The sequence below is a fragment of the Ursus arctos genome, unplaced genomic scaffold, assembly GCF_023065955.2.
Source record: "Ursus arctos isolate Adak ecotype North America unplaced genomic scaffold, UrsArc2.0 scaffold_23, whole genome shotgun sequence".
In the NCBI taxonomy this organism is placed as follows: domain Eukaryota; kingdom Metazoa; phylum Chordata; class Mammalia; order Carnivora; family Ursidae; genus Ursus; species Ursus arctos.
In genome coordinates this window covers 1,379,202-1,402,251 of record NW_026622908.1, presented here as the reverse complement: position 1 = coordinate 1,402,251, position 23,050 = coordinate 1,379,202, and the positions used below count along the sequence as shown (strand labels likewise).

General features: G+C 44.9%; 2 pseudogenes; one reads left to right on the top strand and one right to left on the bottom strand.

The window, feature by feature from the left end:
- The first annotated feature begins 2,218 nt into the window (after nucleotides 1-2,218).
- Nucleotides 2,219-6,738, top strand: LOC125282649 (rho guanine nucleotide exchange factor 11-like; annotated as a pseudogene).
- Nucleotides 6,739-20,320: 13,582 nt separating this feature from the next.
- On the bottom strand, nucleotides 20,321-21,259 carry LOC113249296 (olfactory receptor 4L1-like; annotated as a pseudogene).
- Nucleotides 21,260-23,050: the final 1,791 nt, after the last annotated feature.

The following is a 23,050-nucleotide window of genomic DNA, read 5'->3' as shown; positions in this document are numbered from 1 at the left end:
ATATTTTCACACATACAATAAAGTAGAAATACTTTAAAGTGAATACCCATATACTGCCGCCTAGATTCTACCATCAGCATTTGCTAGATTTGCTTACCACATACCTATCAATCCACCCCTATTTATCCTTCTTTCAATCCATTTTATTTTTTTTATTTTTATTTTTTTAATGTTTTTTTAAATTATATTATGTTAGTCAACATACAGTACATCCCTGGTTTCTTTCTTTTTTTTTTTTTAATGATTTTTTTATTATATTATGTTAGTCACCATACAGTACATCCCTGGTTTCTGATGCAAGGTTCGATGATTCATTAGTTGCGTATAACACCCAGTGCACCATGCAATACGTGCCCTCCTTACTACCCATCACCAGTCTATCCCATTCCCCCACCACCCTCCCCTCTGAAGCACTCAGTTTGTTTCTCAGAGTCCACAGTTTCTCATGCTTCATTCCCCCTTCTGATTACCCCCCTTTCTTTATCCCTTTCTTCCCCTACCGATCTTCCTAGTTCTTATGTTCCATAGATGAGAGAAATCATATGATAATTGTCTTTCTCTGCTTGACTTATTTCACTTAGCATTATCTCCTCCAGTGCTGTCCATGTTGCAGCAAATGTTGAGAAATTGTTCTTTCTGATAGCTGAGTAATATTCCGTTGTATATATGGACCACAGCTTCTTAATCCAGTCATCTGTTGAAGGGCATCTCAGTTCCTTCCAGGATTTAGCTATTGTGGACAATGCTGCTATGAACATTGGGGTGCATATGGCCCTTCTTTTCACTACGTCTGTCTCTTTGGGGTAAATACCCAGTAGTGCAATGGCTGGGTCATAGGGTAGCTCAATTTTTAACTTTTTTAAGGGATCTCCACACTGTTTTCCAGAGTGGCTGTACCAACTTGCATTCCCACCAACAATGTAGGAGGGATCCCCTTTCTCCACATCCTCTCCAGCAATTGCTGTTTCCTGCCTTGTTAATTTTTGCCATTCTAACTGGTTTAAGGTGGTATCTTAGTGTGGTTTCTATTTGAATTTCCCTGATGGCTAATGATTTTGAACATTTTTTCATGTGTCTGTTAGCCATTTGTATGTCATCATTGGAAAACTGTTCATATCTTCTGCTCATTTTATGATTTGTTTATTTGTTTCTTGTGTGTTGAGTTTGAGAAGTTCTTTGTAGCATGCTGCTGGAACGGGGCTGAAGGGGGCAGCGCGGGCATGGGCGGCCGGCTGGCCGGCCTGCATCCCAAGGAGTCCCTTGCCGAGGGGAAGGGCCAGGAAGGAGCGGTGGAGCCACCTTCCGCGCGCTGGGCCAGAGGGAGGGTAGCCGGGGCGGGACCCCGCAGGCTGGCGCGGAGGAGGCCGCAGGTCGGGTGGCGCGGGGATGCAAGCGGCGTCCACGGTTGATGGCGGCCAGGGCGGTGGGCGCGGGGCGCGGGGAGTCCAGGGCCTGGTGGGCGTGAGGCGGGGGCGCCGCACTCCTGCTCGGTGCCTTTGGCTCCTTGAAGGGTTTCCAGACCTTTCACGTAAAAGCCGTTTTTGTTGCTGTGTTTTAAGGAGCTCCATAACCGCGGTCGTAGGGCCGCCCCGGACTTGAAGGGCTGCCGCGGAGCACGTCCTGTTGTATGCTTTCATTTATTTCCCCGCCTAGCGCGCCGGCCTGGGGCCTGCCCCGGTGCCGGTTCGGACCGGCCCTCCGCCGCCCCTGCCCTGGCGTCGGCGTCGCCGTCGTGCTGAGCGCGGGGGGACCCGGCACGGCCCTGCCGGCCACCGGGCGCCCGCCTGCGAGAGGACAGCTGCGGGAATGGCGTCTGGAGCATGGGCTTCATCTGTATCTTGTAGTGAAGACTGATATTTTGAAGGCACATTCTTTCTGTGATTCATGACTTAGCCCATAGCGCTAACCTCGAAGAGATTTGTGGTTGGGTTTTTGGTTTCTAAGAAGGTCATAGTTTTTCCTCTTTTTCTTTTGGTTTTTTTCTCCGATGGGGGAGGGGCCAGAGGCTGAGAATGGACACCATGCTTGCTGGTACAAGTAGAGCGGAGCCTCAGTTCCCAGGGTCCTGAGAGCCAGCAGAGAGCATTCGAGCATCCGAGCATCTGACCTTGAGGTTGGGAGGCACTCCTCCCACCTTTCTTAAAAATTGCAGCTGACTCAGCCCTGATCAAGACATCAAAACTGCAGGATCCTTGTTCTGCGGAGACACTGAGAAACCATGACTGTGAGGTTACCCCAGAGCATAGACAGGTTAAGCGGCCTGTCTTTGGGAGATCCGGCGCCTGAGCACAGGTCCCCCTTCCACCTCCGCCAACACTCCGACACCTCTGAGACAGCAGGTCTTGTTCACCGCTGTGTCATCATCCAGAAGGACCAGCATGGCTTCGGCTTCACAGTCAGTGGGGACCGTATCGTTCTGGTGCAGTCTGTGCGGCCCGGAGGGGCAGCCATGAGAGCTGGTGTCAAAGAGGGCAACCGGATCATCAAAGTCAACGGCACCATGGTGACCAACAGCTCACACCTGAAGGTGGTAAACCTTATCAGATCTGGCACCTATGTCGCACTGACCCTCCTGGGCTCTTCCCCCTCGTCTGTCGGTGTCTCTGGGCTGCAGCAGAACCCTGCCCCCGCCGGAGCCCCCCGAGTCGCCCCTGTGGTCCCACCGCCGCCTCCGCCCCCACCTCTGCCCCCCCCCGCAGCGCATCATGGAGGGGGGGGCCCAAACCACTGCAGGATCCCGAATTCCAAAAACATGCCACCCAGATCCTTCGCAATATGCTGAGGCAGGAGGAAAAGGAGTTACAGTGTATTTGTGAGGTATACAGCCGGAATCCTGCCAGCCTACTGGAGGAGCAGATCGAAGGTGCCCAGAGGTGTGTCACTCAGCTCCAGCTGAAGATCCAGCAGGAGACGGGTGGCTTCGTGGACATACCCCCCCATATGGTGACAACAGCCAGAGAGCATCAGAAGGCCAGCTCTCTCTGGACTGCCAGGAGGGGGACAGCGGCTTGGATGCTGGAACGGAGCACTTCCCCTCCCTCAGTGAGGCGCTGATGAATTGGAACTTGGCACTGTCAGACCCTGGGCTGGGCAGTGCCCGAACCTCACCTGTGATCATGGCCAGGCTGGCCCAGCACCACCGGCGGCAGGGCTCGGACGCACCAGGGCCCGGCACCAGCAATCAGGGCGCAGACCAGAGCCTGAAGCCTTTAATTATTGGCCCAGAGGAAGATTATGACCCGGGTTATTTCAACAACGAGAGCGACATCATCTTCCAGGACCTTGAGAAGCTGAAGGCATGGCCCGCTCACCTGGGCATTTTCCTGCGGTACATCTTCTCTCAGGCTGACCCCAGTCCGCTGCTTTTTTTACTTGTGTGCAGAAGTTTACCAGCAGACAAACCCCAAGCATTCCCGAAGCTCAGGAAAAGACATCTGGAATATTTTCTTAGAGAAAAATGTGCCGCTGAGAGTGAAAGTCCCGGAGGTGTTACAGGCTGAAATTGACTTGCGTCTGTGCGGCAGTGAGGACGTCCACAACGCACCCCGGGAAGTGCAGGAGGCAGCCATGCCCGAGATCCAGGAGCAGATCCAGGACTACAGAACAAAGCACACCCTGGGGCTGGGTAGTCTGTACGGTGAGAATGACCTGCTGGACCTGGATGGGGACCCTGTCCGAGAACGCCAAGTGAGAAGCAGCTAGCTGCCCTGGCAGGCATTCTGTCCAAGTACGAGGAGGACAGGAGTGCCCCCATGGATTTCGCTCTCAATACCTATATGCACTACGCTGGGCTCTGTCTCTGAGAGGCACGGCTTTCGGCACAGCTGAAAAGGCCCAGGCAGCTCCTGACAAGGACAAGTGGCTGCCCTTCTTTCCAAAGACCAAGAAGAGCAGCAATTCCAAAAAAGACAAGGATGCCTTGGAGGACAAGAGGCGAAACCCTATCCTCAAGTACATCGGGAAGCCCAAAAGCTCTTCGCAGAGCACATTTCATATTCCCTTGTCCCCTGTGGAAGTCAAACCAGGCAACGTGAGGAACATCATTCAGCACTTTGAGAACACCCAGCCATATGATGCCCCGGAGCCTAGGACGCAGTGGCTCTCCACAGGAAGCTTCCCCGAGGACCTGCTGGAGATCGACATCTCATGCTCAGAGATCCGCCTGGGCTGCTCTGAGAGCCTGAAGGGCTGGGAGGAGCTGAAGTGGTCCCGGAAGGTGGAGAACGTGCCCTGCTCTCGCAGTGATGTGGACATGGATGCGGCCGCGGAGGCTGCCCACCTCCACCAGTCAGCCTCGTCCTCTGCCTCCAGCCTCTCCACAAGGTCTCTGGAGAACCCAACCCCTCCCTTTACCCCCAAAATGGGACACAGGAGCATCGAGTCCCCCAGCCTGGGGTTCTGCACAGACGCCCTCCTCCCCCACCTCCTAGAGGATGATTTGGGCCAGCTCTTGGACTTGGAGCTAGAGCCAGCCGCCCAGAACTGGCAGCACACGGTGGGCAAGGATGTGGTGGCCGGGCTAAGCCAGAGGGAGATTGACCAGCAGGAGGTCATCAATGAGCTGTTTGTGACGGAAGCCTCCCATCTGCGCACGCTCCGGGTCCTGGACCTGATCTTCTACCAGCGGATGAAGAAGGAGAACCTGATGCCCTGGGAGGAGCTGGCCCGGCTCTTCCCCAACCTGCCCGCGCTCATCGAGATCCATAATTCCTGGTGCGAGGCCATGAGGAAGCTCTGAGAGGAGGGCCCCATTATCAGAGACATAGGTGACCTCATGCTGGCTCGGTTTGACGGCCCTGGCCGGGAGGAGCTCCAGCAGGTGGCTGCCCAGTTCGGCTCCTATCAGTCCATTGCCTTGGGGCTCATCAAGGCCAAGCAGCGCAAGGAGAGCTGCGTCCAGCTCTTCATGCAGGAGGCCGAGAGTCACCCCCGGTGCTGGCGGCTACAGTTCAGGGATCTCATCATGTCCGAGATGCAATGGCTCACCAAGTACCTGCTGCTGCTGGTGAGCGTCCTCAAGCACACGGAGGGTGGCACCGCCGAGCACGAGAAGCTCTGCCGGGCGCGGGACCAGTGCCGGGAAATCCTTAAGTATGTGAACGAGGCAGTGAAGCAGACGGAGAACCAGCACCGACTGGAGGGCTGCCAGAAACGCCTGGACGCCATGTCCCTGGAGAGGGCCAGCAACCCCCTGGCAGCAGAGTTCAAGAGCCTGGATCTTACAGCCAGAAGGATGGTCCACGAGGGGCCCCTGACCTGGAGGATCAGCAAGGATAAGAGCTTGGACCTGCATGTGCTGCTGCTGGAGGATCTCCTGGTGCTGCTGCAGAAGCAGGATGAGAAGCTGCTGCTCAAGTGTCACAGCAAGACCACCGCAGGCTCCGCAGACAGCAAGCAGACCTTCAGCCCTGTCCTCAAGCTCAACGCTGTGCCCATCGGCTCCGTGGCCACAGACAAATGAGCCTTCTTCATCATCTGCACCTCGGAGCTGCCCCCCCCCCCCCGCCCCGATCTACGAGCTGGTGGCACTGACGTCGTCAGACAAGAACACGTGGATGGAGCTCTTGGACGAGGCCATTTGGAACACCACCCGGCGCCTAGGAGCTGCCCCAGTGCTCGCCCATCCCCCGCCCCTGGGCGCCTGGGAGCCAGCGCAGCAGAGCCCCACCCCCAGCAGGGTCGGCTGGATGGCTCAGAAGTGTTCCACAGTGAACCAGAGCCTGGGGAGCTGCCCGGAGCAGGCACTGGGCCCCAGCAGAGGGTTGAGGGGAAGCACGCGGGCCTCCTAGACGATCCCGAGCAGGAAGGCAGCATCGAAGGGGAGCTGGGTGCCCTGCCTCACCCCTCCGCATCTCTGGATGGAGAGAACAGGGGAGGCCGGACAAGAGACCCCATCCTCCTGCCCATCCCCGGTCCTCTGTTCATGGAAGGGCTCGCCGACTCAGCCCTGGAAGACGTGGAGAGCCTGCGGCACCTGATTTTGTGTGGCCTGCTGCCCGGTCGCCGCCCCGAAGCGCAGCCCACCAGGGAGCCCAACGACGGCCTGACGCCTGCGCCTTCTCTCAGGAGCAGCAGCTGGCGCCCCAGGGCACGCCCCCCCCGGGGGGGGGTTGTGAAGGGCCAGAGCAGGAGGACGTGGCTCTCTGTTCTCTGGAACAGCTGCCCCCACAGGCCAGGAATTCCGGGATCTGGGAGTCTCCCAAGCTGGACAGGAACCCAGAAGAAGAGGCTTTAAGCACTGAGGCGGCAGGAAGTTACAAAGTCATGAGAAAAGGGAACTGCTTCTATGTCAGCATGCCGGACGGACCCCCGGACTCCAGCACCGAGCCCTCCCAGCCCGAGAGCCTCCCTGCCTGGTGGCTTCGGGGACCCAGTGGAGGTTACAGGCGCCCTTGCCACTCCCCACCCAGCCTGGCCCTCAGGGACATGGGCAGCATCTTCCGCACCATCGAGCAGATCACGGTCAAGCTCAACAGGCTCAAGGTCATGGAGCTGGCCCACAGAGAGCTGCTCAGGTCCCTTGCGGGAGAGGCGTTGGGCGGCACCAAACCCGTGGGCAGTTTCCACACAGAGGTGGCTTGATGGACAGACGGCTCCCTGTCACCTCCGGCCAGGGAAGCCCTGGCCTGCAACTCCAGGGACGGCCACCAGCCAGGGCCGTGCTCGGAGGATGGCTCCGATGCCCCCCCCCCCCCGCAAGACAGCGTGGCGCCCGCGGCCTCTTCCCCAGGACTGTAACCTCCCACTCGTGCTCTGGGGACCGGCCTGAGGCAGGGGCACAGGGCAGTGGGAGCCCAGACCTCCTTCCCGCAGTGGAGGCCGTGGAGAACAGGTCTAGCTGAGACCCCCAGGGGTGCCCCGCATGTCGCTTGCTCTGCTCAGGTCCCGGTCAAGTGTCAGTGGTCTCCCCCTCTCTCCAGCCACCCCCCAAGGCCTCTCCTGAGTATGCTGACTGCATCTGAAAGCCCCCCCCCCAGACATGCAGGTGAAAGGAGGAGTCTCTGTGTAAATGCACTTTCTTCCTCCCTCCCCTCTTCGCAGGACCCCGGGGCTGAGGTGGGCACCCTGCTTCTCCCCTCGTAGTCACTTCGGTTTCCTATAAATACGTACGTGCTGTATGTGCGTCTTGCTTTGTAAATAACTTTGACCTGTTTTGTTTCTGTTCCTCGGGGCCAGAGGCAGGCCCAGAGGGACAGCTCGCATCTCCTAGTTAACAGGCCAGCTCCGGAGTCAGGGCCCGAGGGGGGAGCGAGACCTGAGCACCCGGGTCCCCGTGAGCAGGAGGGTGTCCCAGCCCATGTGGCTTGAGAGCCCAGTCTCTGTGGCCCGAGCAGAGAGCTTCTCCCCGCTCCTAGGACTTGTCCTCTTCCGGGAGTTCCTGACCCCACCTCTGTCCACCCTTCCCCACCCTCTCCCTAGAGAAAAACCAGTGTATCCAGTACGGCCCTAAAAACCAGGCCCAGGAGGTGGGGCAGGGGGTGTGAATGCTGGAGTCCCCGCATTAACCCAGAACCATTGCCAGGGGCCACGACAGCATCAGTCACTCACCCCATGCCAGCCCCCTCCCTGCGGACCGATAGAATAGACACACTGTGCTAGGTGTATATATACATATATATATATAAATATATATGTAATATATAATATATAGAGATGGAAATGACTGTTTTCCTGTAAAAATAATGTATACTCTTATTTTCTTTCTCTCATGGTTAAGATTTTTTTTTTAAGAAAAGCTAAATATTCTTGCAAAAAAAAAAAGTTCTTTGTAGATCTTGGATACCAGTCTTTTATCTGTAGTATCATTTGCAAATCTATTCTGCCATTCCGTGGGCTGCCTCTTAGTTTTTTTGACTGTTTCCTTGGCTGTGCAGTTTTTGATCTTGATGAAGTCCCACAAGTTCATTTTATCTTTTGTTTCTCTTGCCTTTGGAGATGTGTCATGAAAAAGGTTGATGTGGCTGATACAATAGAGGTTGCTGCCTATGCTCTGGTCTAGGATTTTGATGGATTCCTCTCTCACATCGAGGTCTTTCATCCATTTAGAGTTTATCTTTGTGTTTGGTGTGAGAGAGTGGTCAAGTTTCATTCTTTTGCATTTAGCTCTCCAATTTTCCCAGCACCATTTATTGAAGAGACTGTCTTTTTTCCACTGGATGTTTTCCTGCTTTATCGAAGATTAGTTGCCCAAAGAGCCGAGGGTCCATTTCTGGGCTCTCTATTCTGTTCCATTGGTCTATGTGTCTGTTTTTGTGCCAGTACCATGCTGTCTTTGCGATCACAGCTTTGTAGTACAGCTTGAAAACCAGCATTGTGATGCCCCCAGCTTTGTTTTTCCTTTTCAACAGTTCCTTGGCGATTCGGGGCCTTTTCTGTTTCCATACAAATTTAAGGACTATTTGTTCCAGTTCTTTGAAAAATGTCCTCGGTATTTTGAGCGGGATAGCATTGAAAGTGTAGATTGCTCTGGTTAGCATGGACATTTTAAGTATGTTTATTCTTCCGATCCATGAGCATGGAATATTTTTCCATCTTTTTGTGTCTTCTTCAATGTCTTTCAAGAGTGATTTATAGTTTCTAGAATATAGGTCCTTTACGTCTCTGGTTAAGTTAATTCCAAGGTAACATATGATTTTTGGTGCTATTGTAAATGGGATGGATTCCCTAATTTCTCTTTCTTCAGTCTCATTATTCCTGTATAGAAATGCAACTGATTTCTGAGCATTGATTTCATATCCCGCCACATTACTGAATTGCTCTATAACTTCTAATAGTTTGGGAGTGGATTCTTTTGGGTTTTCCATATAGAGTATCATGTCATCTGCGAAGAGAGACAGTTTGACTTCTTCTTTGCCGATTTGGATACCTTTTATCCCTTTTGGTTGTCTGATTGCTGTTGCAAGGACTTCTAGTACTATGTTGAATAATAGTGGTGAGAGTGGGCATCCTTATCGTGCTCCTGATCTTAAGGGAAAGGCTTCTAGCTTTTCCCCGTTGAGAATAATATTTGCTGTAGGCTTTTCATAGATGGCTTTTATGAGCTTGGGAAATGTACCCTCTATCCCTACACTCTGAAGGGTTTTAATCAGGAAAAGATGCTGTATTTTGTCAAATGCTTTTTCTGCATCTATTGAGAGAATTGTATGATTTCTGAATTTTTGTTTCTGGATAAAATCTAAGACACTGATAGATTTGCGAATGGTGAATCACCCTTGCATCCCAGGGATGAATCCCACTTGGTGTTGATGGATAATCCTTTTAATGTACTGTTGGATTCTATTAGCCAGGATCTTGTTGAGTATTTTGGCGTCCATATTCATTAGGGAAATCGGTCTGTAATTCTCCTTTGTGATGGGGTCTTTGCCTGGTTTGGGGATCAAGGTAATATTGGCCTCATAGAATGAGTTTGGTAGCTTTCCTTCTGTTTATATTTTTTGAAATAGCTTTGGGAGAATAGGTATTATTGCTTCTCTGAATGTTTGGTAGAATTCCCCAGGAAAACCATCCGGGCCTGGAGTTTTGTTATTTGGAAGGTTGTTTATCACTGACTCAATCTCTTCATAATTAATTGGCCTGTTTAAAAAATCAATTTCTTCCTGTTTCAGTCTTGGTAGTTTATAGGTTTCCAGGAAGGCCTCCATCTCTTCCAGATTGCTTAATTTATTGGCATAAAGCTGTTGATAAAAGTTTCTAATAATCCTTCCAATTTCCTTGGTGTTGGTTGTGACCTCTCCCTTTTCATTCATAATTTTATTAATTTGGGTCCTTTCTCTTTTCTTTTGGATAAGTCTTGCCAGTGGTCTGTCAATTTTATTGATTCTCTCAAAGAACCAGCTTCTAGTTCTGTTGATCTGCTCTACTGTACTCCTGGTTTCTAATTCATTGATTTGTGCTCTAATCTTGATCAACTGCTTTCTCGCACGTGGATTAGGCCTGTCCCTCTGTTGCTGTTCCAGCTTCTTGAGGTGAGAATATATAAACAGCATTTTAGATTTTTCTATTCTTTTGAGTGAGGCTTGGATGCCTATGTGTTTTCCCCTTAGGACTGCCTTTGCATTATCCCATAGGTTCTGGACCATTGTGTTTTCAGTCTCGTTGGTCTCCATAAATTGTTCAAATTGATTTTTGATTTCCTGGTTTATTGAATCATTCCTGAGCAGGATGGTTCTTAGTCTCCAAGTGTTTGAGTCTCTTCCAAATTTTTCCTTGTGGTTGAGTTCCAATTTTAAAGCGTTGTGGTCTGAGAATATGCAGGGAAAAATTTCAGTCTTTTGGTATAGGTTGAGACCTGTTTTGTGACCCAGAACATGGTCTATTCTTGAGAATGTTCCATGGGCATTAGAATAGAATGAGTATTCTTTGGTTCAGGGTGTACTGTTCTATATATGTCTATGAGGTCCAACTCGTTGAGTATGGCATTCAAAGCCCTTGTTTCTTTGTCGATTTTCTACTTAGGTGCTCTGTCTATTGCTGATACTGGGGTGCTGAGGTCCCCTACTATTAATGTATTTTTATCTATATGTCTCTTTATTCTGGTTAAGAGTTGGCTTGTGTATCTTACTGCTCCCCTGTTGGGGGCATAGATATTTATAATTGTCATATCCACTTGTTGGAGACATCCTTTAAGAATAATATAGTGCCCTTCTGTGTCTCTAACTATAGTCTTTAGTTTAAAATCCAATCTGTCTGATATGAGAATTGCTACCCCAGCTTTCTTTTGAGGTCCATTGGCATGAAAGATGGTATGCCATCCCTTTACTTTCAGTCTGAATGTATCTTTAGGTTCAAAATGAGTCTCTTGTAGACAGCAAATGGATGGGTCATGTCTTTTTATCCAATCTGCAACCCTGTGGTGTTTTATGGGAGCATTTAGGCCATTTACATTGAGACTGATTATTGAGAGATATGATTTTAATGATGCCATGTTACCAGTAAAGTCTTTGTTTCTATAGATTGTAACTTTCTGTTCTGTATCACTCTTGGGGCCTTTTTACCTTTATAGAACCCCCCCTTAATACCTCCTGTAGGGCTGGTTTCGTCGTTATGAAATTGGTCAATGACTGGTGATTCTGGAAGATCTTTATCTCTCCATCAATTCTGAATGACAGCCTTGTTAGATAAAGGATTCTTAGCTGCATGTTTTTCTCTGAAAGTGCTTTAAAAATGCTCCCGCAACCCTTTCTCTCATTCCAGGTCTGTGTAGACAGGTCTGACATAATTCTGATACCTTTGCCTTGGTACGTGAGAAATTTCTTTGCCCTGGCCTCTTTCAATACTGTATCCTTGGATCTAATATTTGCGAAATGCACTATGACGTGACGTGGCGTAGATTTGTCGTGGTTGAGCTTGGGAGGGGTCCTCTCTGCCTCTTGGACACGAATGCTTGTTTCCCTTGCTAGATTAGGGAAGTTTTCAGCTACAATTTGTTCAAATATCTCTTCTAGATCTCTGTTTTTCTCCACCCCCTTGGGGATGCTGATGATTCTAACATTGGATCGTTTCATTGAGTCAGTAATCTCCCGTAACCTACATTCATGGGTGTGGTTTTTTTTAAGTCCAGCTTCTATTTTTGTTTTTTCTTCTACTAACCCATCCTCCAATTTGCTAATATGTTCCTCTGCCTCGGTGACCCTGGCCGTCAGAGCCTCTCGTTTTGACTGCATTTGGCTCATAGAATTTTTAATTTCTGCCAGATTCACTCTCATTTCTGCCCTTAGAGATTCTATATTCTCATTAACATTTTCATTAATACTTTTTTCAAGTCTACTCATCATCTTGACCATTGTTACTCTGAATTCCATTTCTGATAATTTGGTTACATCCATATCCATTAGTTCTGTGGCAGAGGCCACAGACTCATTGTCTTTTCTTTGCTGGGGGGACTTCTCCTTCTCGTCATTCTGATGAGGAGAGGTTGCGGGGTTGTCCAGAGCCCAAATTATTGACCAGGACCCAGGCCATGCACCCTTGTTTTATAGGGATCTTATGGATGTGGGCTTCTCCCTTAAAGATTTTATTTATTTATGTGGCAGAGATACAGCCAGCGAGAGAGGGAACACAAGCGGGGGAGTGGGAGAGGAAGAAGCAGGCTCCCAGCGGAGGAGCCCGATGAGGGACTCCTTTCCAGAACGCTGGGATCACACCCTGAGCCGAAGATGGGGGCTCAATGACTGCACCACCCAGGTGCCCCGGGATGTGGGCTTCTTGATTTTTCAGCCTGCCTTCTGAGGGAGGGGACCTGCCGTGCCGATACTCAGGCAACCCTGTTTGGGTAGAGTCTCTGTGTCCCCTGTGAGGGGGTGTGGGGATGTACAGGCTGTGAGCCGATCTTTCCAGGCTTTTGTTCTCTGGCGGCTTTCCCTGGCGGTTTGCTGTGCCTCTTCTGAGAGTCAGAGCAGCAGCGGCCGAATCCCAGCCTCTATCTCAGAACAGAGGGATTAGGGACCATTCTTCACTAATGTTCTGGCCACTTTAACTCTGTTACTGTTGGTACTGCTCAACCCTGCAGCGTCCCGGGATGTGCGCCCCACACCCGATGTCCTAGCCCTCCCTTCCAGGGCCGACGTGTCTCTGTCCTTTGTGTTTCTAACACAGCCAGCCTCCAGCCTCCCCGCACGCTCCCGGAGCTCCCGGTCTCAGTCTGGTTCCAGTGAGCACAACGGAGTTCCGTGAGAAGCCTGGTGGCGTGCGCTCCTGGCTCATGTTCTCAGTCTGCTCTCTTGCGGGTTCTGTTCCACGAGTCCGCCCGCTCCCCCGTGCAGGTGGCTACCGCTTCCGGCACCTGAAGGCCGGGCTCTCTCCCCATTCCGTTTATCTTCTGATATCTGTGCACGGTTTCATGGCTCCCCGCTTCGTACCTCAATACTCAACTCTGGAGATGTTCATTTGTAGAGATCCAGATGTATCTTCCTGCATCTCAGGCTGATTCTGTGGATGTTCAGGCTGGTCTGGTACCTATCCAGCTCGACTCAGGGGACTGGCTGATAAAGGTGTCCCCTACTCCTCTGCCATCTTAACTCTATTCGCCTTCAAGTTCTTGAAACAAAAGCCACATTACTATTAAGGAAAGGAACAGATCATCAGAGGAGATAATTCAATATAAAAGGAAGAACCCCTTTTCATTCCACATTGCACCTTGAGAGGCAACTAACTTCTCAACTAAAAATTAGAATATTTTTAGATGAATAGAACTTCTGAGATTCTTCATATTAGTCATTCAACTTTATTTATAATGAAACTATGACAGCAATCTATTTTCCCCAAAAGCTTGACACATTACCTTGTCAAGTAATAAGAATAAAGCTCTATCTAGTCATGTGAAATGACCTATAACTTTGATGACTGTGTTTCTCAGTTTGAACTGAGAACTTGATATATACACTTAATAAAAATGTAGACTAAAAGACAACATTCTAAACTACATTTCTATTTGTAAAATACGGTCATCTCTTCAGGTGTTAGTACCAGGGAAAAAGAGTTTAGGTAATAAATAGTTTACTCGTAAATCAGATTATTTTGCTGGAAGGAACATATAAATTGAAATATACTGTTAATTATAGTGTACTGCTAGTTTAATTTTAACACATGATGTAAAATTAGGCACAAATAGGCCACAAAAATTCAAAAGACAAATTTAAAATAAAAAAACTTCAACAAACAAATAGCAAGATATCTGTTAAGCCCAGCCAACCTATTGGAGGATAAAGGAAAGAATTCCTTTCCCCCAGGCCTATTTTTACCCTAGAGCATGTAATTAGGCATTGTCTGTAAGAACTCACAGCAGCTGGCTAGAGACTCCTCAAGGGAGAAAAACAGAGGTTTCTGGTAAAGAAACAAAGCAAGATGTTGCTCTTAAATAAATAATATTGTTTCCACAATGTATCAAAACATTTTCTTTTATTGGCAGTACTGTTGAAAGAATACCATCCCAAATCCTACTTAAACCCACTTTATTGTTTTTGTTGTTCTTTTTTTTTTTACTAGCCTGTTTCAATTCCCTTTACGATATGAGAAATATCTTACAGATATTAAGATGAGCTTATCTTAAATGTATAGATTGAATTTTTTTCCTTTTTTTTTGAAATTTCAATCACTATTTTTTTATTATAATAATATTTTTTTATTATGTTAGTCACCATACAGTTATACACAACTAATGAATCATGGAACTTCACATCAAAAATCAGGGATGTACTGTATGAAATTTTTTTCCTATGCATGAATCAATGAAACTACTACACTTACCAAATTACAAAGCATTTATCTTACAAAAATTTCCTTTGGGCCCCTTTGCAGTAAATATTTACTATCAGAGCTAATAACTTCTCATTTCTATCAGTAAATATCAGTTTTGTCTATTTTTAAACTTCATTTAAATAAAATCTCACTATATGTACTCTTTTGTTTTGAATGTCTTCTGACTAATAGAGTGTTTTAGAGATGTATCTATACTGTTGCTTATACTAGTTTAAAAATGTTTTTAAATTTTATTACTGAGTTGTATTCCGCTGTGAATATACTCTAAACATGTCTAGGTGTCTCCTTCTCAGATGACGTAAACTAATAAGTGGTACTGGGAGTGATCTGAGAAAGCAGGTGATAAATGGGGATTGTGGTTGGTTTACTCACTACCTGGTGTGGGAATAGGACTCCATTATAAGTGGTAGATGGGACACAGAAAAGTCCTGCCATAATATAAGTGCTTGATTGCTTAAGACTTCAGTGGCCACGTGGTGCCTGGCTGGTTCAGTCAGTGGAGCATGCAGCTCTTGAACTCTTGATCTCAGGATCATGAGTTCAAGCCCAATGTTGGGAGTGGAGCCTACTTAAAAACAAAAATAAACAGATAAAAACCCTAAAGATTTCAGTGGTGGTGACCTGGGGAAACATCTTGTGGAAAAGCAATGTTATTGCCAGTGACTGATCCAGTCATTTGGAATTTAAGGGGAGAAAAATTCCTACGAATAGTAGAGTTATTTGCTTATTGCTATGTTGTATTGGTGCCTTGGAATAAGAAATGGAAGACCATAACAAGCAGTTATAGTTTAAATATAGGGACCTAAGGAACTCTTTTATGGTTTACAAAGACGTCCTTATCTCCTGTAGTAGAAGTACCATAAACAGGAGTAACTGAAGATCTCACAGGGTTACACAGCTCCAACAAAATACAAACACTCAGGGAAGGTGTGTGTGTTATGTATGGTAAGGTCAAGGCACTGGAAGGAAAAATCTAGGACCCTAAAATCTGGGATGGGTACCTCTGGGTAAATGCCCCTGAATACTTTGGCTCTGCAAACTCCTTGATTGTAATAAGAGGTAGAACTTCCTCCTGCTCAAGGAAGCTTCAGAGCCTTTTTTCCTGTCAGGCAGTAGATGACTCTTTAGGCCTGGCCTAAGTTCCTCTCCAGTGAGATAACTAAAGTCCCAGCAGGATCCTTAGGACACACTGGGCCTGATAAAAGAGGAAAGATACTGACACAAAGCAATTTGTGAGCTTTCAGGTACCAGCAGAAGCCAGGGGACTATTATTGAAAGGGAGTATTGAAGTCTCCTTCATACATTATTCTCTTGACCTCAGTGAGCATCTTTATATTTGTTTTAATTCTCTGTCAGGTAAATCATATAAGTTCATTTTATTAGGGTCGTTTTCTGTAGATTTATCTTGTTCCTTTTTTTTGGCTTGGTTCTCCATTTTCTTCAGTTCTCTGTGTTGGTGTTTCTGCATTGGACAATGCAGGCTCCTCTCCCAGTCTTCACAGATTGGTCTTATACAGGAAGAGATCACCACCAATAAGCCTGGCCAGGGGTTCTTGGCGGGGGGTGGGGGGGTCCTGCAAATTTTTCCCTTCCCAGGAAGAATCAGGTAGCTTCTTGGCATGGTTTTTGTTTTCTCACTCTGTGCTGAGCTTGGGGTAGGGTGTAGGGGAAGCTCTGGCTTCTGTCAGACCAAGCTGTATCTCCTTTCTCTCCCAGCTGCTTAGACTATGTAAGAACCATCAGAGCTTCAGTATTGGTGAGAGAGAAGCTAGTTCTTTGGGAAGCTCGAGAGAAGTTAGGGTGTTGGATGCATGGATCAACTCTTATACTCCCCAAGGAGAAGGGGAGAGCTGGGATTTTTTAATGTACCCACACTGTGCTGAGCAGTGAGGAAGCTCAGTGGTATCTACTAGCCCAAGCTATTGCCTCTGTTCTCCCTCAGACAGCTAGAAGGTACCAAACATGTCAGAACTCCAAGACTGACAAAGCAGAATCTAGTCATCAGGAAGCCCATTCTGAAAAGCTGGGACACTGGACGTGTGAAGAAGCTCCTATCCTCCCCTTGGGGAAACTGGAAGCTAGGGCGTCTCTTCCTGTTCATATGACATTGTGACAGGGATGGGATCTCTGGTGAAAGGGTGTCCTGAATCTCCTTAATGCTTCAGTGAGCCTGGTTTTGCATCCTCCTAGGGTGCAGGAGACTTTCAATTGGTTTTCGATTTTTCTCAAAAGGAATTTTTCCGTGAATTCTGGATGAATTGGTGTATTTGTGTGGGTAAGGGGGGATTTCCTACTCTGCCATGTTGCTGATGTGGCTCCTAGCATTAAGTATTCATGCATGCTGCCATGTGGGTGAATCTGGAAAACATTAGGCTAAAGGAGAGAAGCCAGTCACAAAAGACCACATCTTTGTTCCCCTCCCCCCACACCTAGGTAACCATTAATCTACTTTGTTCCTCTAAAGATTTGCTTATTGTGGACACTTTATACAAATGGACTCATGCAATATGTGGTCTTTTGTGCCTCCTTTCTTGTCCATTGCCTAATTTTTCAAGAGTTATGCATGTTATAGCATCTGTCAGTACTTGATTCTTTTTATTGCCAAATAATATTCCATTGTATAGATACACTGCCTTTGGTTTATCCATTCATTAATTGATGAATGCTGGGTTTTTTTGCATTTTTTAAAAATTTTGTGAATAAAGCTGCTGTAACCATTCATGTTCAGTCTTTTGTGTGGGCATGTGTTTTCTTTCTGTTGCATATATATTTGGAGTGAAATTTCTAGGTTACATGGTAACTGTATGTTTAACATTTTGAGGAACTGCTAGAATTTTCTCCAAAATGGTTGTACCGTTTTACATTCCACCAGCAATGTATGAGGGTTCCAACTGCTCTGTGTTCTCGTCTTTTTTGATTATAGCCATCCTAGTGGATATGAAGTGGTATCTTACTATGATTTTCATTTGTATAGCCCTAGTGACTAATGATGTTGAGCATCTTTTCATGTGTTTATTGCCCATTTATATATCTTCTTTGGAGACTTTTTTACTTAGATCCTTTGCCCATTTTTTTTAACTGAGTTATTTGTCTTTTAATTCTAGAATTGTGTTCTTTATGTATTCTCGACCAATGTGTCTTATCAGATTCATGACTTATAAGTATTTTTTCTCCCATTTCATGCATTGTCTTTGTACTTTCTCCTGACTGTCATATTTGCTGGGATGTTTTTATTTGTTTGTCTTGTGATTTTTGATTGTGAGTTTTTTTGTAAAACCTTTCTGTGAGAGTTCAGTGTAGCCTAGTTTCAAGGAACATATTTTTTTTCAGTGAGTATTTGTTTAATTTTGCCAAATGCCTGAGCCTACACCCTTAAGTAGCAAGTTAAAAGAAAATTCTCACACTGATGTGTGGAAACATACAAAGAATATGATGATAGCCCAACTTTTCTGAAGGACCCATAATCCAGAAACAAGTTTGGTTAACATCTTTTTCTTGCTCTCTGCTTCTGCTAGCCAGGCTTTCTTCTAATATTCTCTCTCTCTTTCTCTCTCTCTCTCTCTCTTTTTTTCCCCAGAAAATATGTACACACAGCAAGGCCTCCAGTCAATTTCTATCCCGGTTAGGGCCCAAAGGCCAATCCACAGTACTCTCCCAAATTTATAGGATCTCTAGGCAATAGTATTTTGTCGGTGTTCTCAGAGTGGGCAATGGTCCAGTGCTGGCTTACCCTCCTGGAATGGAGCTGAAGCTTCATACAGGGCCTCAGATGTGATTTGTTTACCTTCTCTTAAAATCTGTAATTGATTTTAAAGATTATTTTAGATGATTCTAGCAGTTTTATGTGCTTGGTTAGCAGAGTGGTTTAGGACTTTGAGTGTACTATACTGACAGACACAAAAATCTTATGTAATATTTTATCAGTTGGAGTGTAATCCCATCCCCCACTGGATGGATATTTTACCTTATAAATGGTTATCATTTATTTAAATAGGATGTGCTGTATTGTAAGACTGACATTTTATATTTACTGTGTAAAGATACAGTTGAATATAGTTTTCATAGCAAATATTCTGAACTTGCTTTATTTTCTTCCATTTGCCTAAAATTTTTAATTTCTTCCACATTCCTTTTCTTTAATAACAAGGCTCTCATCCATATAATTCAATTACTAAAATATATGAGCAATATATACCCTTATGTACTCTGATTTTTTAACAGATATCTCATAGTAGAAGTGCATGTATTTCTTAGTTGTAGGTCAAATTGAATAATATTCTGGTAGAATACAGTTATTTCATCTTTTCTTTCTTCATTCAATAAATATGTATGAACTGCTGGGCACCAATAGGTATGCTAGATATTGGAGGTACATAGAATTTATAGCTAAAGACAAAGTTGATATTAACCTATAAGTGTGCAAATAATTATTGCCATATTTTATGCAAAAAATGGAAATTGCAGCATCTATAAATGAGTAAAATAAAAAAATCTACACTGGCCAAGGACATATAGGAAAGGGGTTCTAAAATATAATATTGAATGTGGGTTCTGTACTGTAAGAGGAAGTTAGCTGGGTGAAAAAGTAATGGAAGATCATTCTAGGTGAAGGAAACAGCCTGGAAATAGTCCTCAATTAAGATGCCTGGTACTCTGGAGAATTTGAAAGAAAGTCAGTATAAACTGAAGGGGAAGAAATCAGAGAGGGAGACAAACCATGAGAGACTCTGGACTCCGGGGAACAAACTGAGGGTTTCAGAAGGGGGTGGAGGTGGGGGGATGGGGTATCTAGGTGATGGGTATTAAGGAGGGCACCTGTTGTGATGAGCACTGGGTGTTAGATGCAACTAATGAATCGTTGAACTCTACATCAAAAACTAATGATGTACTATATGTTGGCTAACTGAACATAATAAAAAAATAAATGAAAGGCAAATATACGATAAAAAAAACCTCAGTAGTCTTTTTTTTAAAAAGTAAGTAAATATAAATCTGACATTATGAAAGAGTAGATTAGAGCAGAATTCCAGAAGCAGGTTGGCTTTTGAATGCCAGTTAAGGATATGAACCTTCGTCTCAATGCCAGAAAACAGTTTTAGGCAGGGAAAAAACATTGAGAATTGCATTTTAATCACATCACTCTGGATGCTTGTGGAGAATGCATTCAATGGAGGAAAGAATATATACAGTAGTTTAGAATCTACTAGAAAGCTATTGCCTAGAGGAGACAAGAAATGTTGGTGTCTTGAATTGGGACAGAATACTTAAGATTACCATCAATGAGTATGGGATTCCCAATTTGGCATGCACTGCCCCCTCCTCAACACTCAGAATCAAATCGGATTTAGCTGATAATTAGAATAAGGATTGTAAGCTTACCAGAGGCAAATTTAAGTGTAATTTTATGTAAAGCACTTGGAAAGAATAAGTTACATGGTATGGTACCTAAAATCAAGAAATATCCTTCTACTTTTATTTATTGAGGTTTGAAATGCAACTGTGCCGCCTTATGATATTTCTTGGAGCATTTGGTTTCAAGGCTGCTTTTTGTACTTCTACTGAAACTGTCTTTGCATTGGTTCCCTCCCTCTGGTATCTCACATTCTCTCTGGCATTTTATATTCACTCTGCTGTCAAATTTAATTATTTGTCTCATTGGATCAAGAGATTAGAATCATATCTTTCCCATTGTTGTTCACATTATTTCACTCATCATTTATACTGGTACTTCATTTAAAGATAGTATGAATCTATGAATGTCGTTACTAATCCGCATCTCTGTTAGTATTCACCATATTTTTAAAATTGTTTTCTTCACCAGTAAATATACTGAATATCTGTGGAAAACTGCTTAGTGATTTCAAATGTCTGTTTTCTGTAGGTCACTCATTCTCATTATGTGCTTTAGCAGTAGTAAACGTGAATTAAAATATTTTATGGTTTTCTGCACAATGGTTCTGCCCTGGTCACTCTAACATAAGAATGAAAGCGTATATTATATATAATCTATTTAACTTCTGTTATCACAGTATTTGAAAGTTATGTTATTATATAATGCTCAGATCTAGAAGTTCTGTGTAGAGATAACATGTTGGAACCATAATTTGCTCATGGCCCCTTGCATTTTCTGATTTCTCAGGGTGTAGATAATAGGACTCAGTAAGGGTGTGATATGAGTGTAAAACACAGCAAGGACTTTATTGCCTGCGAAACTATTGAATGGCCAGGCATAGATAAAGATACAAGGTCCAAAGAACAGAGTGACCACAATGATGTCTGCAGACAGTGTGGACAGAGCCTTGGAGAGCCCTCCAGATGATCTTTGTTGTACAGTGATCAGGACAACAGTGTAGGAGACAAGCAGGAGGATGAAACAGGTGAATGAGAGCAGCCCACTGTCAGCAATGACGAAGAATTCCAGGGTGTACGTGTCCATACAAGCAAGCTTAATCACAAGGGGAAGGTCACAAAATATATTGTCTATGACATTTGGGCCACAGAAAGGCAAGTTTACTGTCAATACCATCTGGCTTATGGTGTGTACAAACCCAATTGTCCATGAAAGTATCACAAACCCACTCAGCAGCCTGTGGCTCATGATTGTCCTGTAGTGCAGGGGTTTGCATATGGCTACATACCTGTCAAAGGCCATGGCTATCAAAAGAGTCATCTCAGCACCCCCAAAGAAGTGCATAAAGAACATCTGGGTCATGCAGCCCCAAATGGAGATGGTCTTGTGTTCGTTGAGTAAGTCTGTGATCATTTCGGGTGTGGTGACAGTGGAGAGACACATATCCAGAAAGGAGAGGTTTCCCAGGAGGAAGTACATGGGAGAATGAAGAGTGGAACTAAATGTCACTGTGACCATAATGAGAGTATTTCCCAACACAGTAGCACTGTAGATTAAGAAGAATGTTACAAAGAAGAAAATCTAAAGTTCCCATTGTCCAGAAAATCCTAGTAAAATAAACTCAGTCACTACAGATCCATTTTTAAGATCCATTTACTTGATTCAGAAAGGCTCCAGAAGTTCTTTTATACCAAGAGAAAACAAAAGTAAAGCCATAATTAGCACTGATGTTTTCCTATTTCTATTTGATGAATAATAGTTGAACTTATGAAAATATGTATTATTAAACATATCAGCATCACTGTCTATAATTTGAAATTATTTTGTAGGTCACATCACTTTGAAACAATATTATAGTTATGCAGCAATTAAAAAGCATTTGAAGGAGTGGAAGTTTTACTTTCTATTGTTTTATTCTTTTAAATGACCCTCTTTTATCAATTGATCTTGATTGTTACTAATTTGCTCACTTGGAAAAATTAGATAAGTTGTTACATTAGTATTTATTTTGCCATTTATTATCACTATTTTCTGTCACCTCTTGAGATTATCTTACAACAATATATAAGGAATAGAGAATTTGAAAAATGAGGAAATTGTATTGTCCTGTATCAGTGAAGTAACTTGTTAAGACCATTCCATATTTCTACAATAAATAAAATGTACACACACCCACACAACCTAGGGCTAATTTGTACATGAAAGAAATTTCTTTAAGTCATTAAAAATAATTTTGCTTTTTTGGGTGCCTGGCTGGCTCAGTTGGTTAAGTGTTCAACTCTTGATTTTGCTGAGGTCATGGTCTCAGGGTTGTGAGATCAAGCTCTGCACAGAGCTCCAAACTCATCTGCTTAAGATTCTCTCCCTCCTCCTCCCTCTGCCCTTCCCTACATTCACTCATGCACTCTCTAATATATATATATATATATATATATATATATATATATATATATATATATATATATATATAATCTTTTAAAAATAATGTTGCTTTTTTGTTTCTGTTGTGTAGTATACTGAGAATTTCTGGAAGCATGGACTCATCCTTAGATCCTTATGAGCTTGTTTTCTCCATTTCTTGTATTACTATTCACAGTGAGAAGTGGGTGTGTTTTGTGTAAATGTACATATGTGGTGGTTAAGAAGTAAATAGTGAAAGGATTCAACCCTACCATGTAGATTTTGCTTCGGTTGTAACATGTCATACCAAATTGTCTTCACTTGGTGTTTTTATTTATTTTATTTATTTTTTTTAAGATTTTATTTATTTATTTGACAGAGATAGAGACAGCCAGCGAGAGAGGGAACACAAGCAGGGGGAGTGGGAGAGGAAGAAGCAGGCTCACAGTGGAAGAGCCTGATGTGGGGCTCGATCCCACAACGCCGGGATCACGACCTGAGCGGAAGGCAGACGCTTAACCGCTGTGCCACCCAGGCGCCCCCACTTGGTGTTTTTATTGTTCATAGGATCTAGAGTGATCTAAAATGATCAGTAACAATTAAGTGATCTCTATGTGCTATACTCTGTTCTAAGTGTTTCAATTTATTAGTGCATTCAATGCTCATAACAGTCCCAGGAGGGCAGCATTATTATTATTCTCATTTTGCATATAAGGAAACTCTGGCATAGAAGTATTTAATGACTTAAAGTTACACAGCTAACAAGTGTCAAAGCTGGTATTCAAGCCCAGTTGGTCTGATCCCGAATCTGGGCCCATACCAATGTACACGTTGCTTCCCGAATTAAAGGACCATATTTTTATGGTCAATTTCACAAGTATTGATTGAATTCATATGTTCCATGTGAATTCCTTAGGAGATATGCTTCAACAAGTATGTGGGACTTTTTCTGTGTTACAGTTAATTACACTGTATTTTCTTATGCAGAATGAATCCCTTCCCCACTTCTAGGGACAATCTAGAGATACATAGTTATCACACACA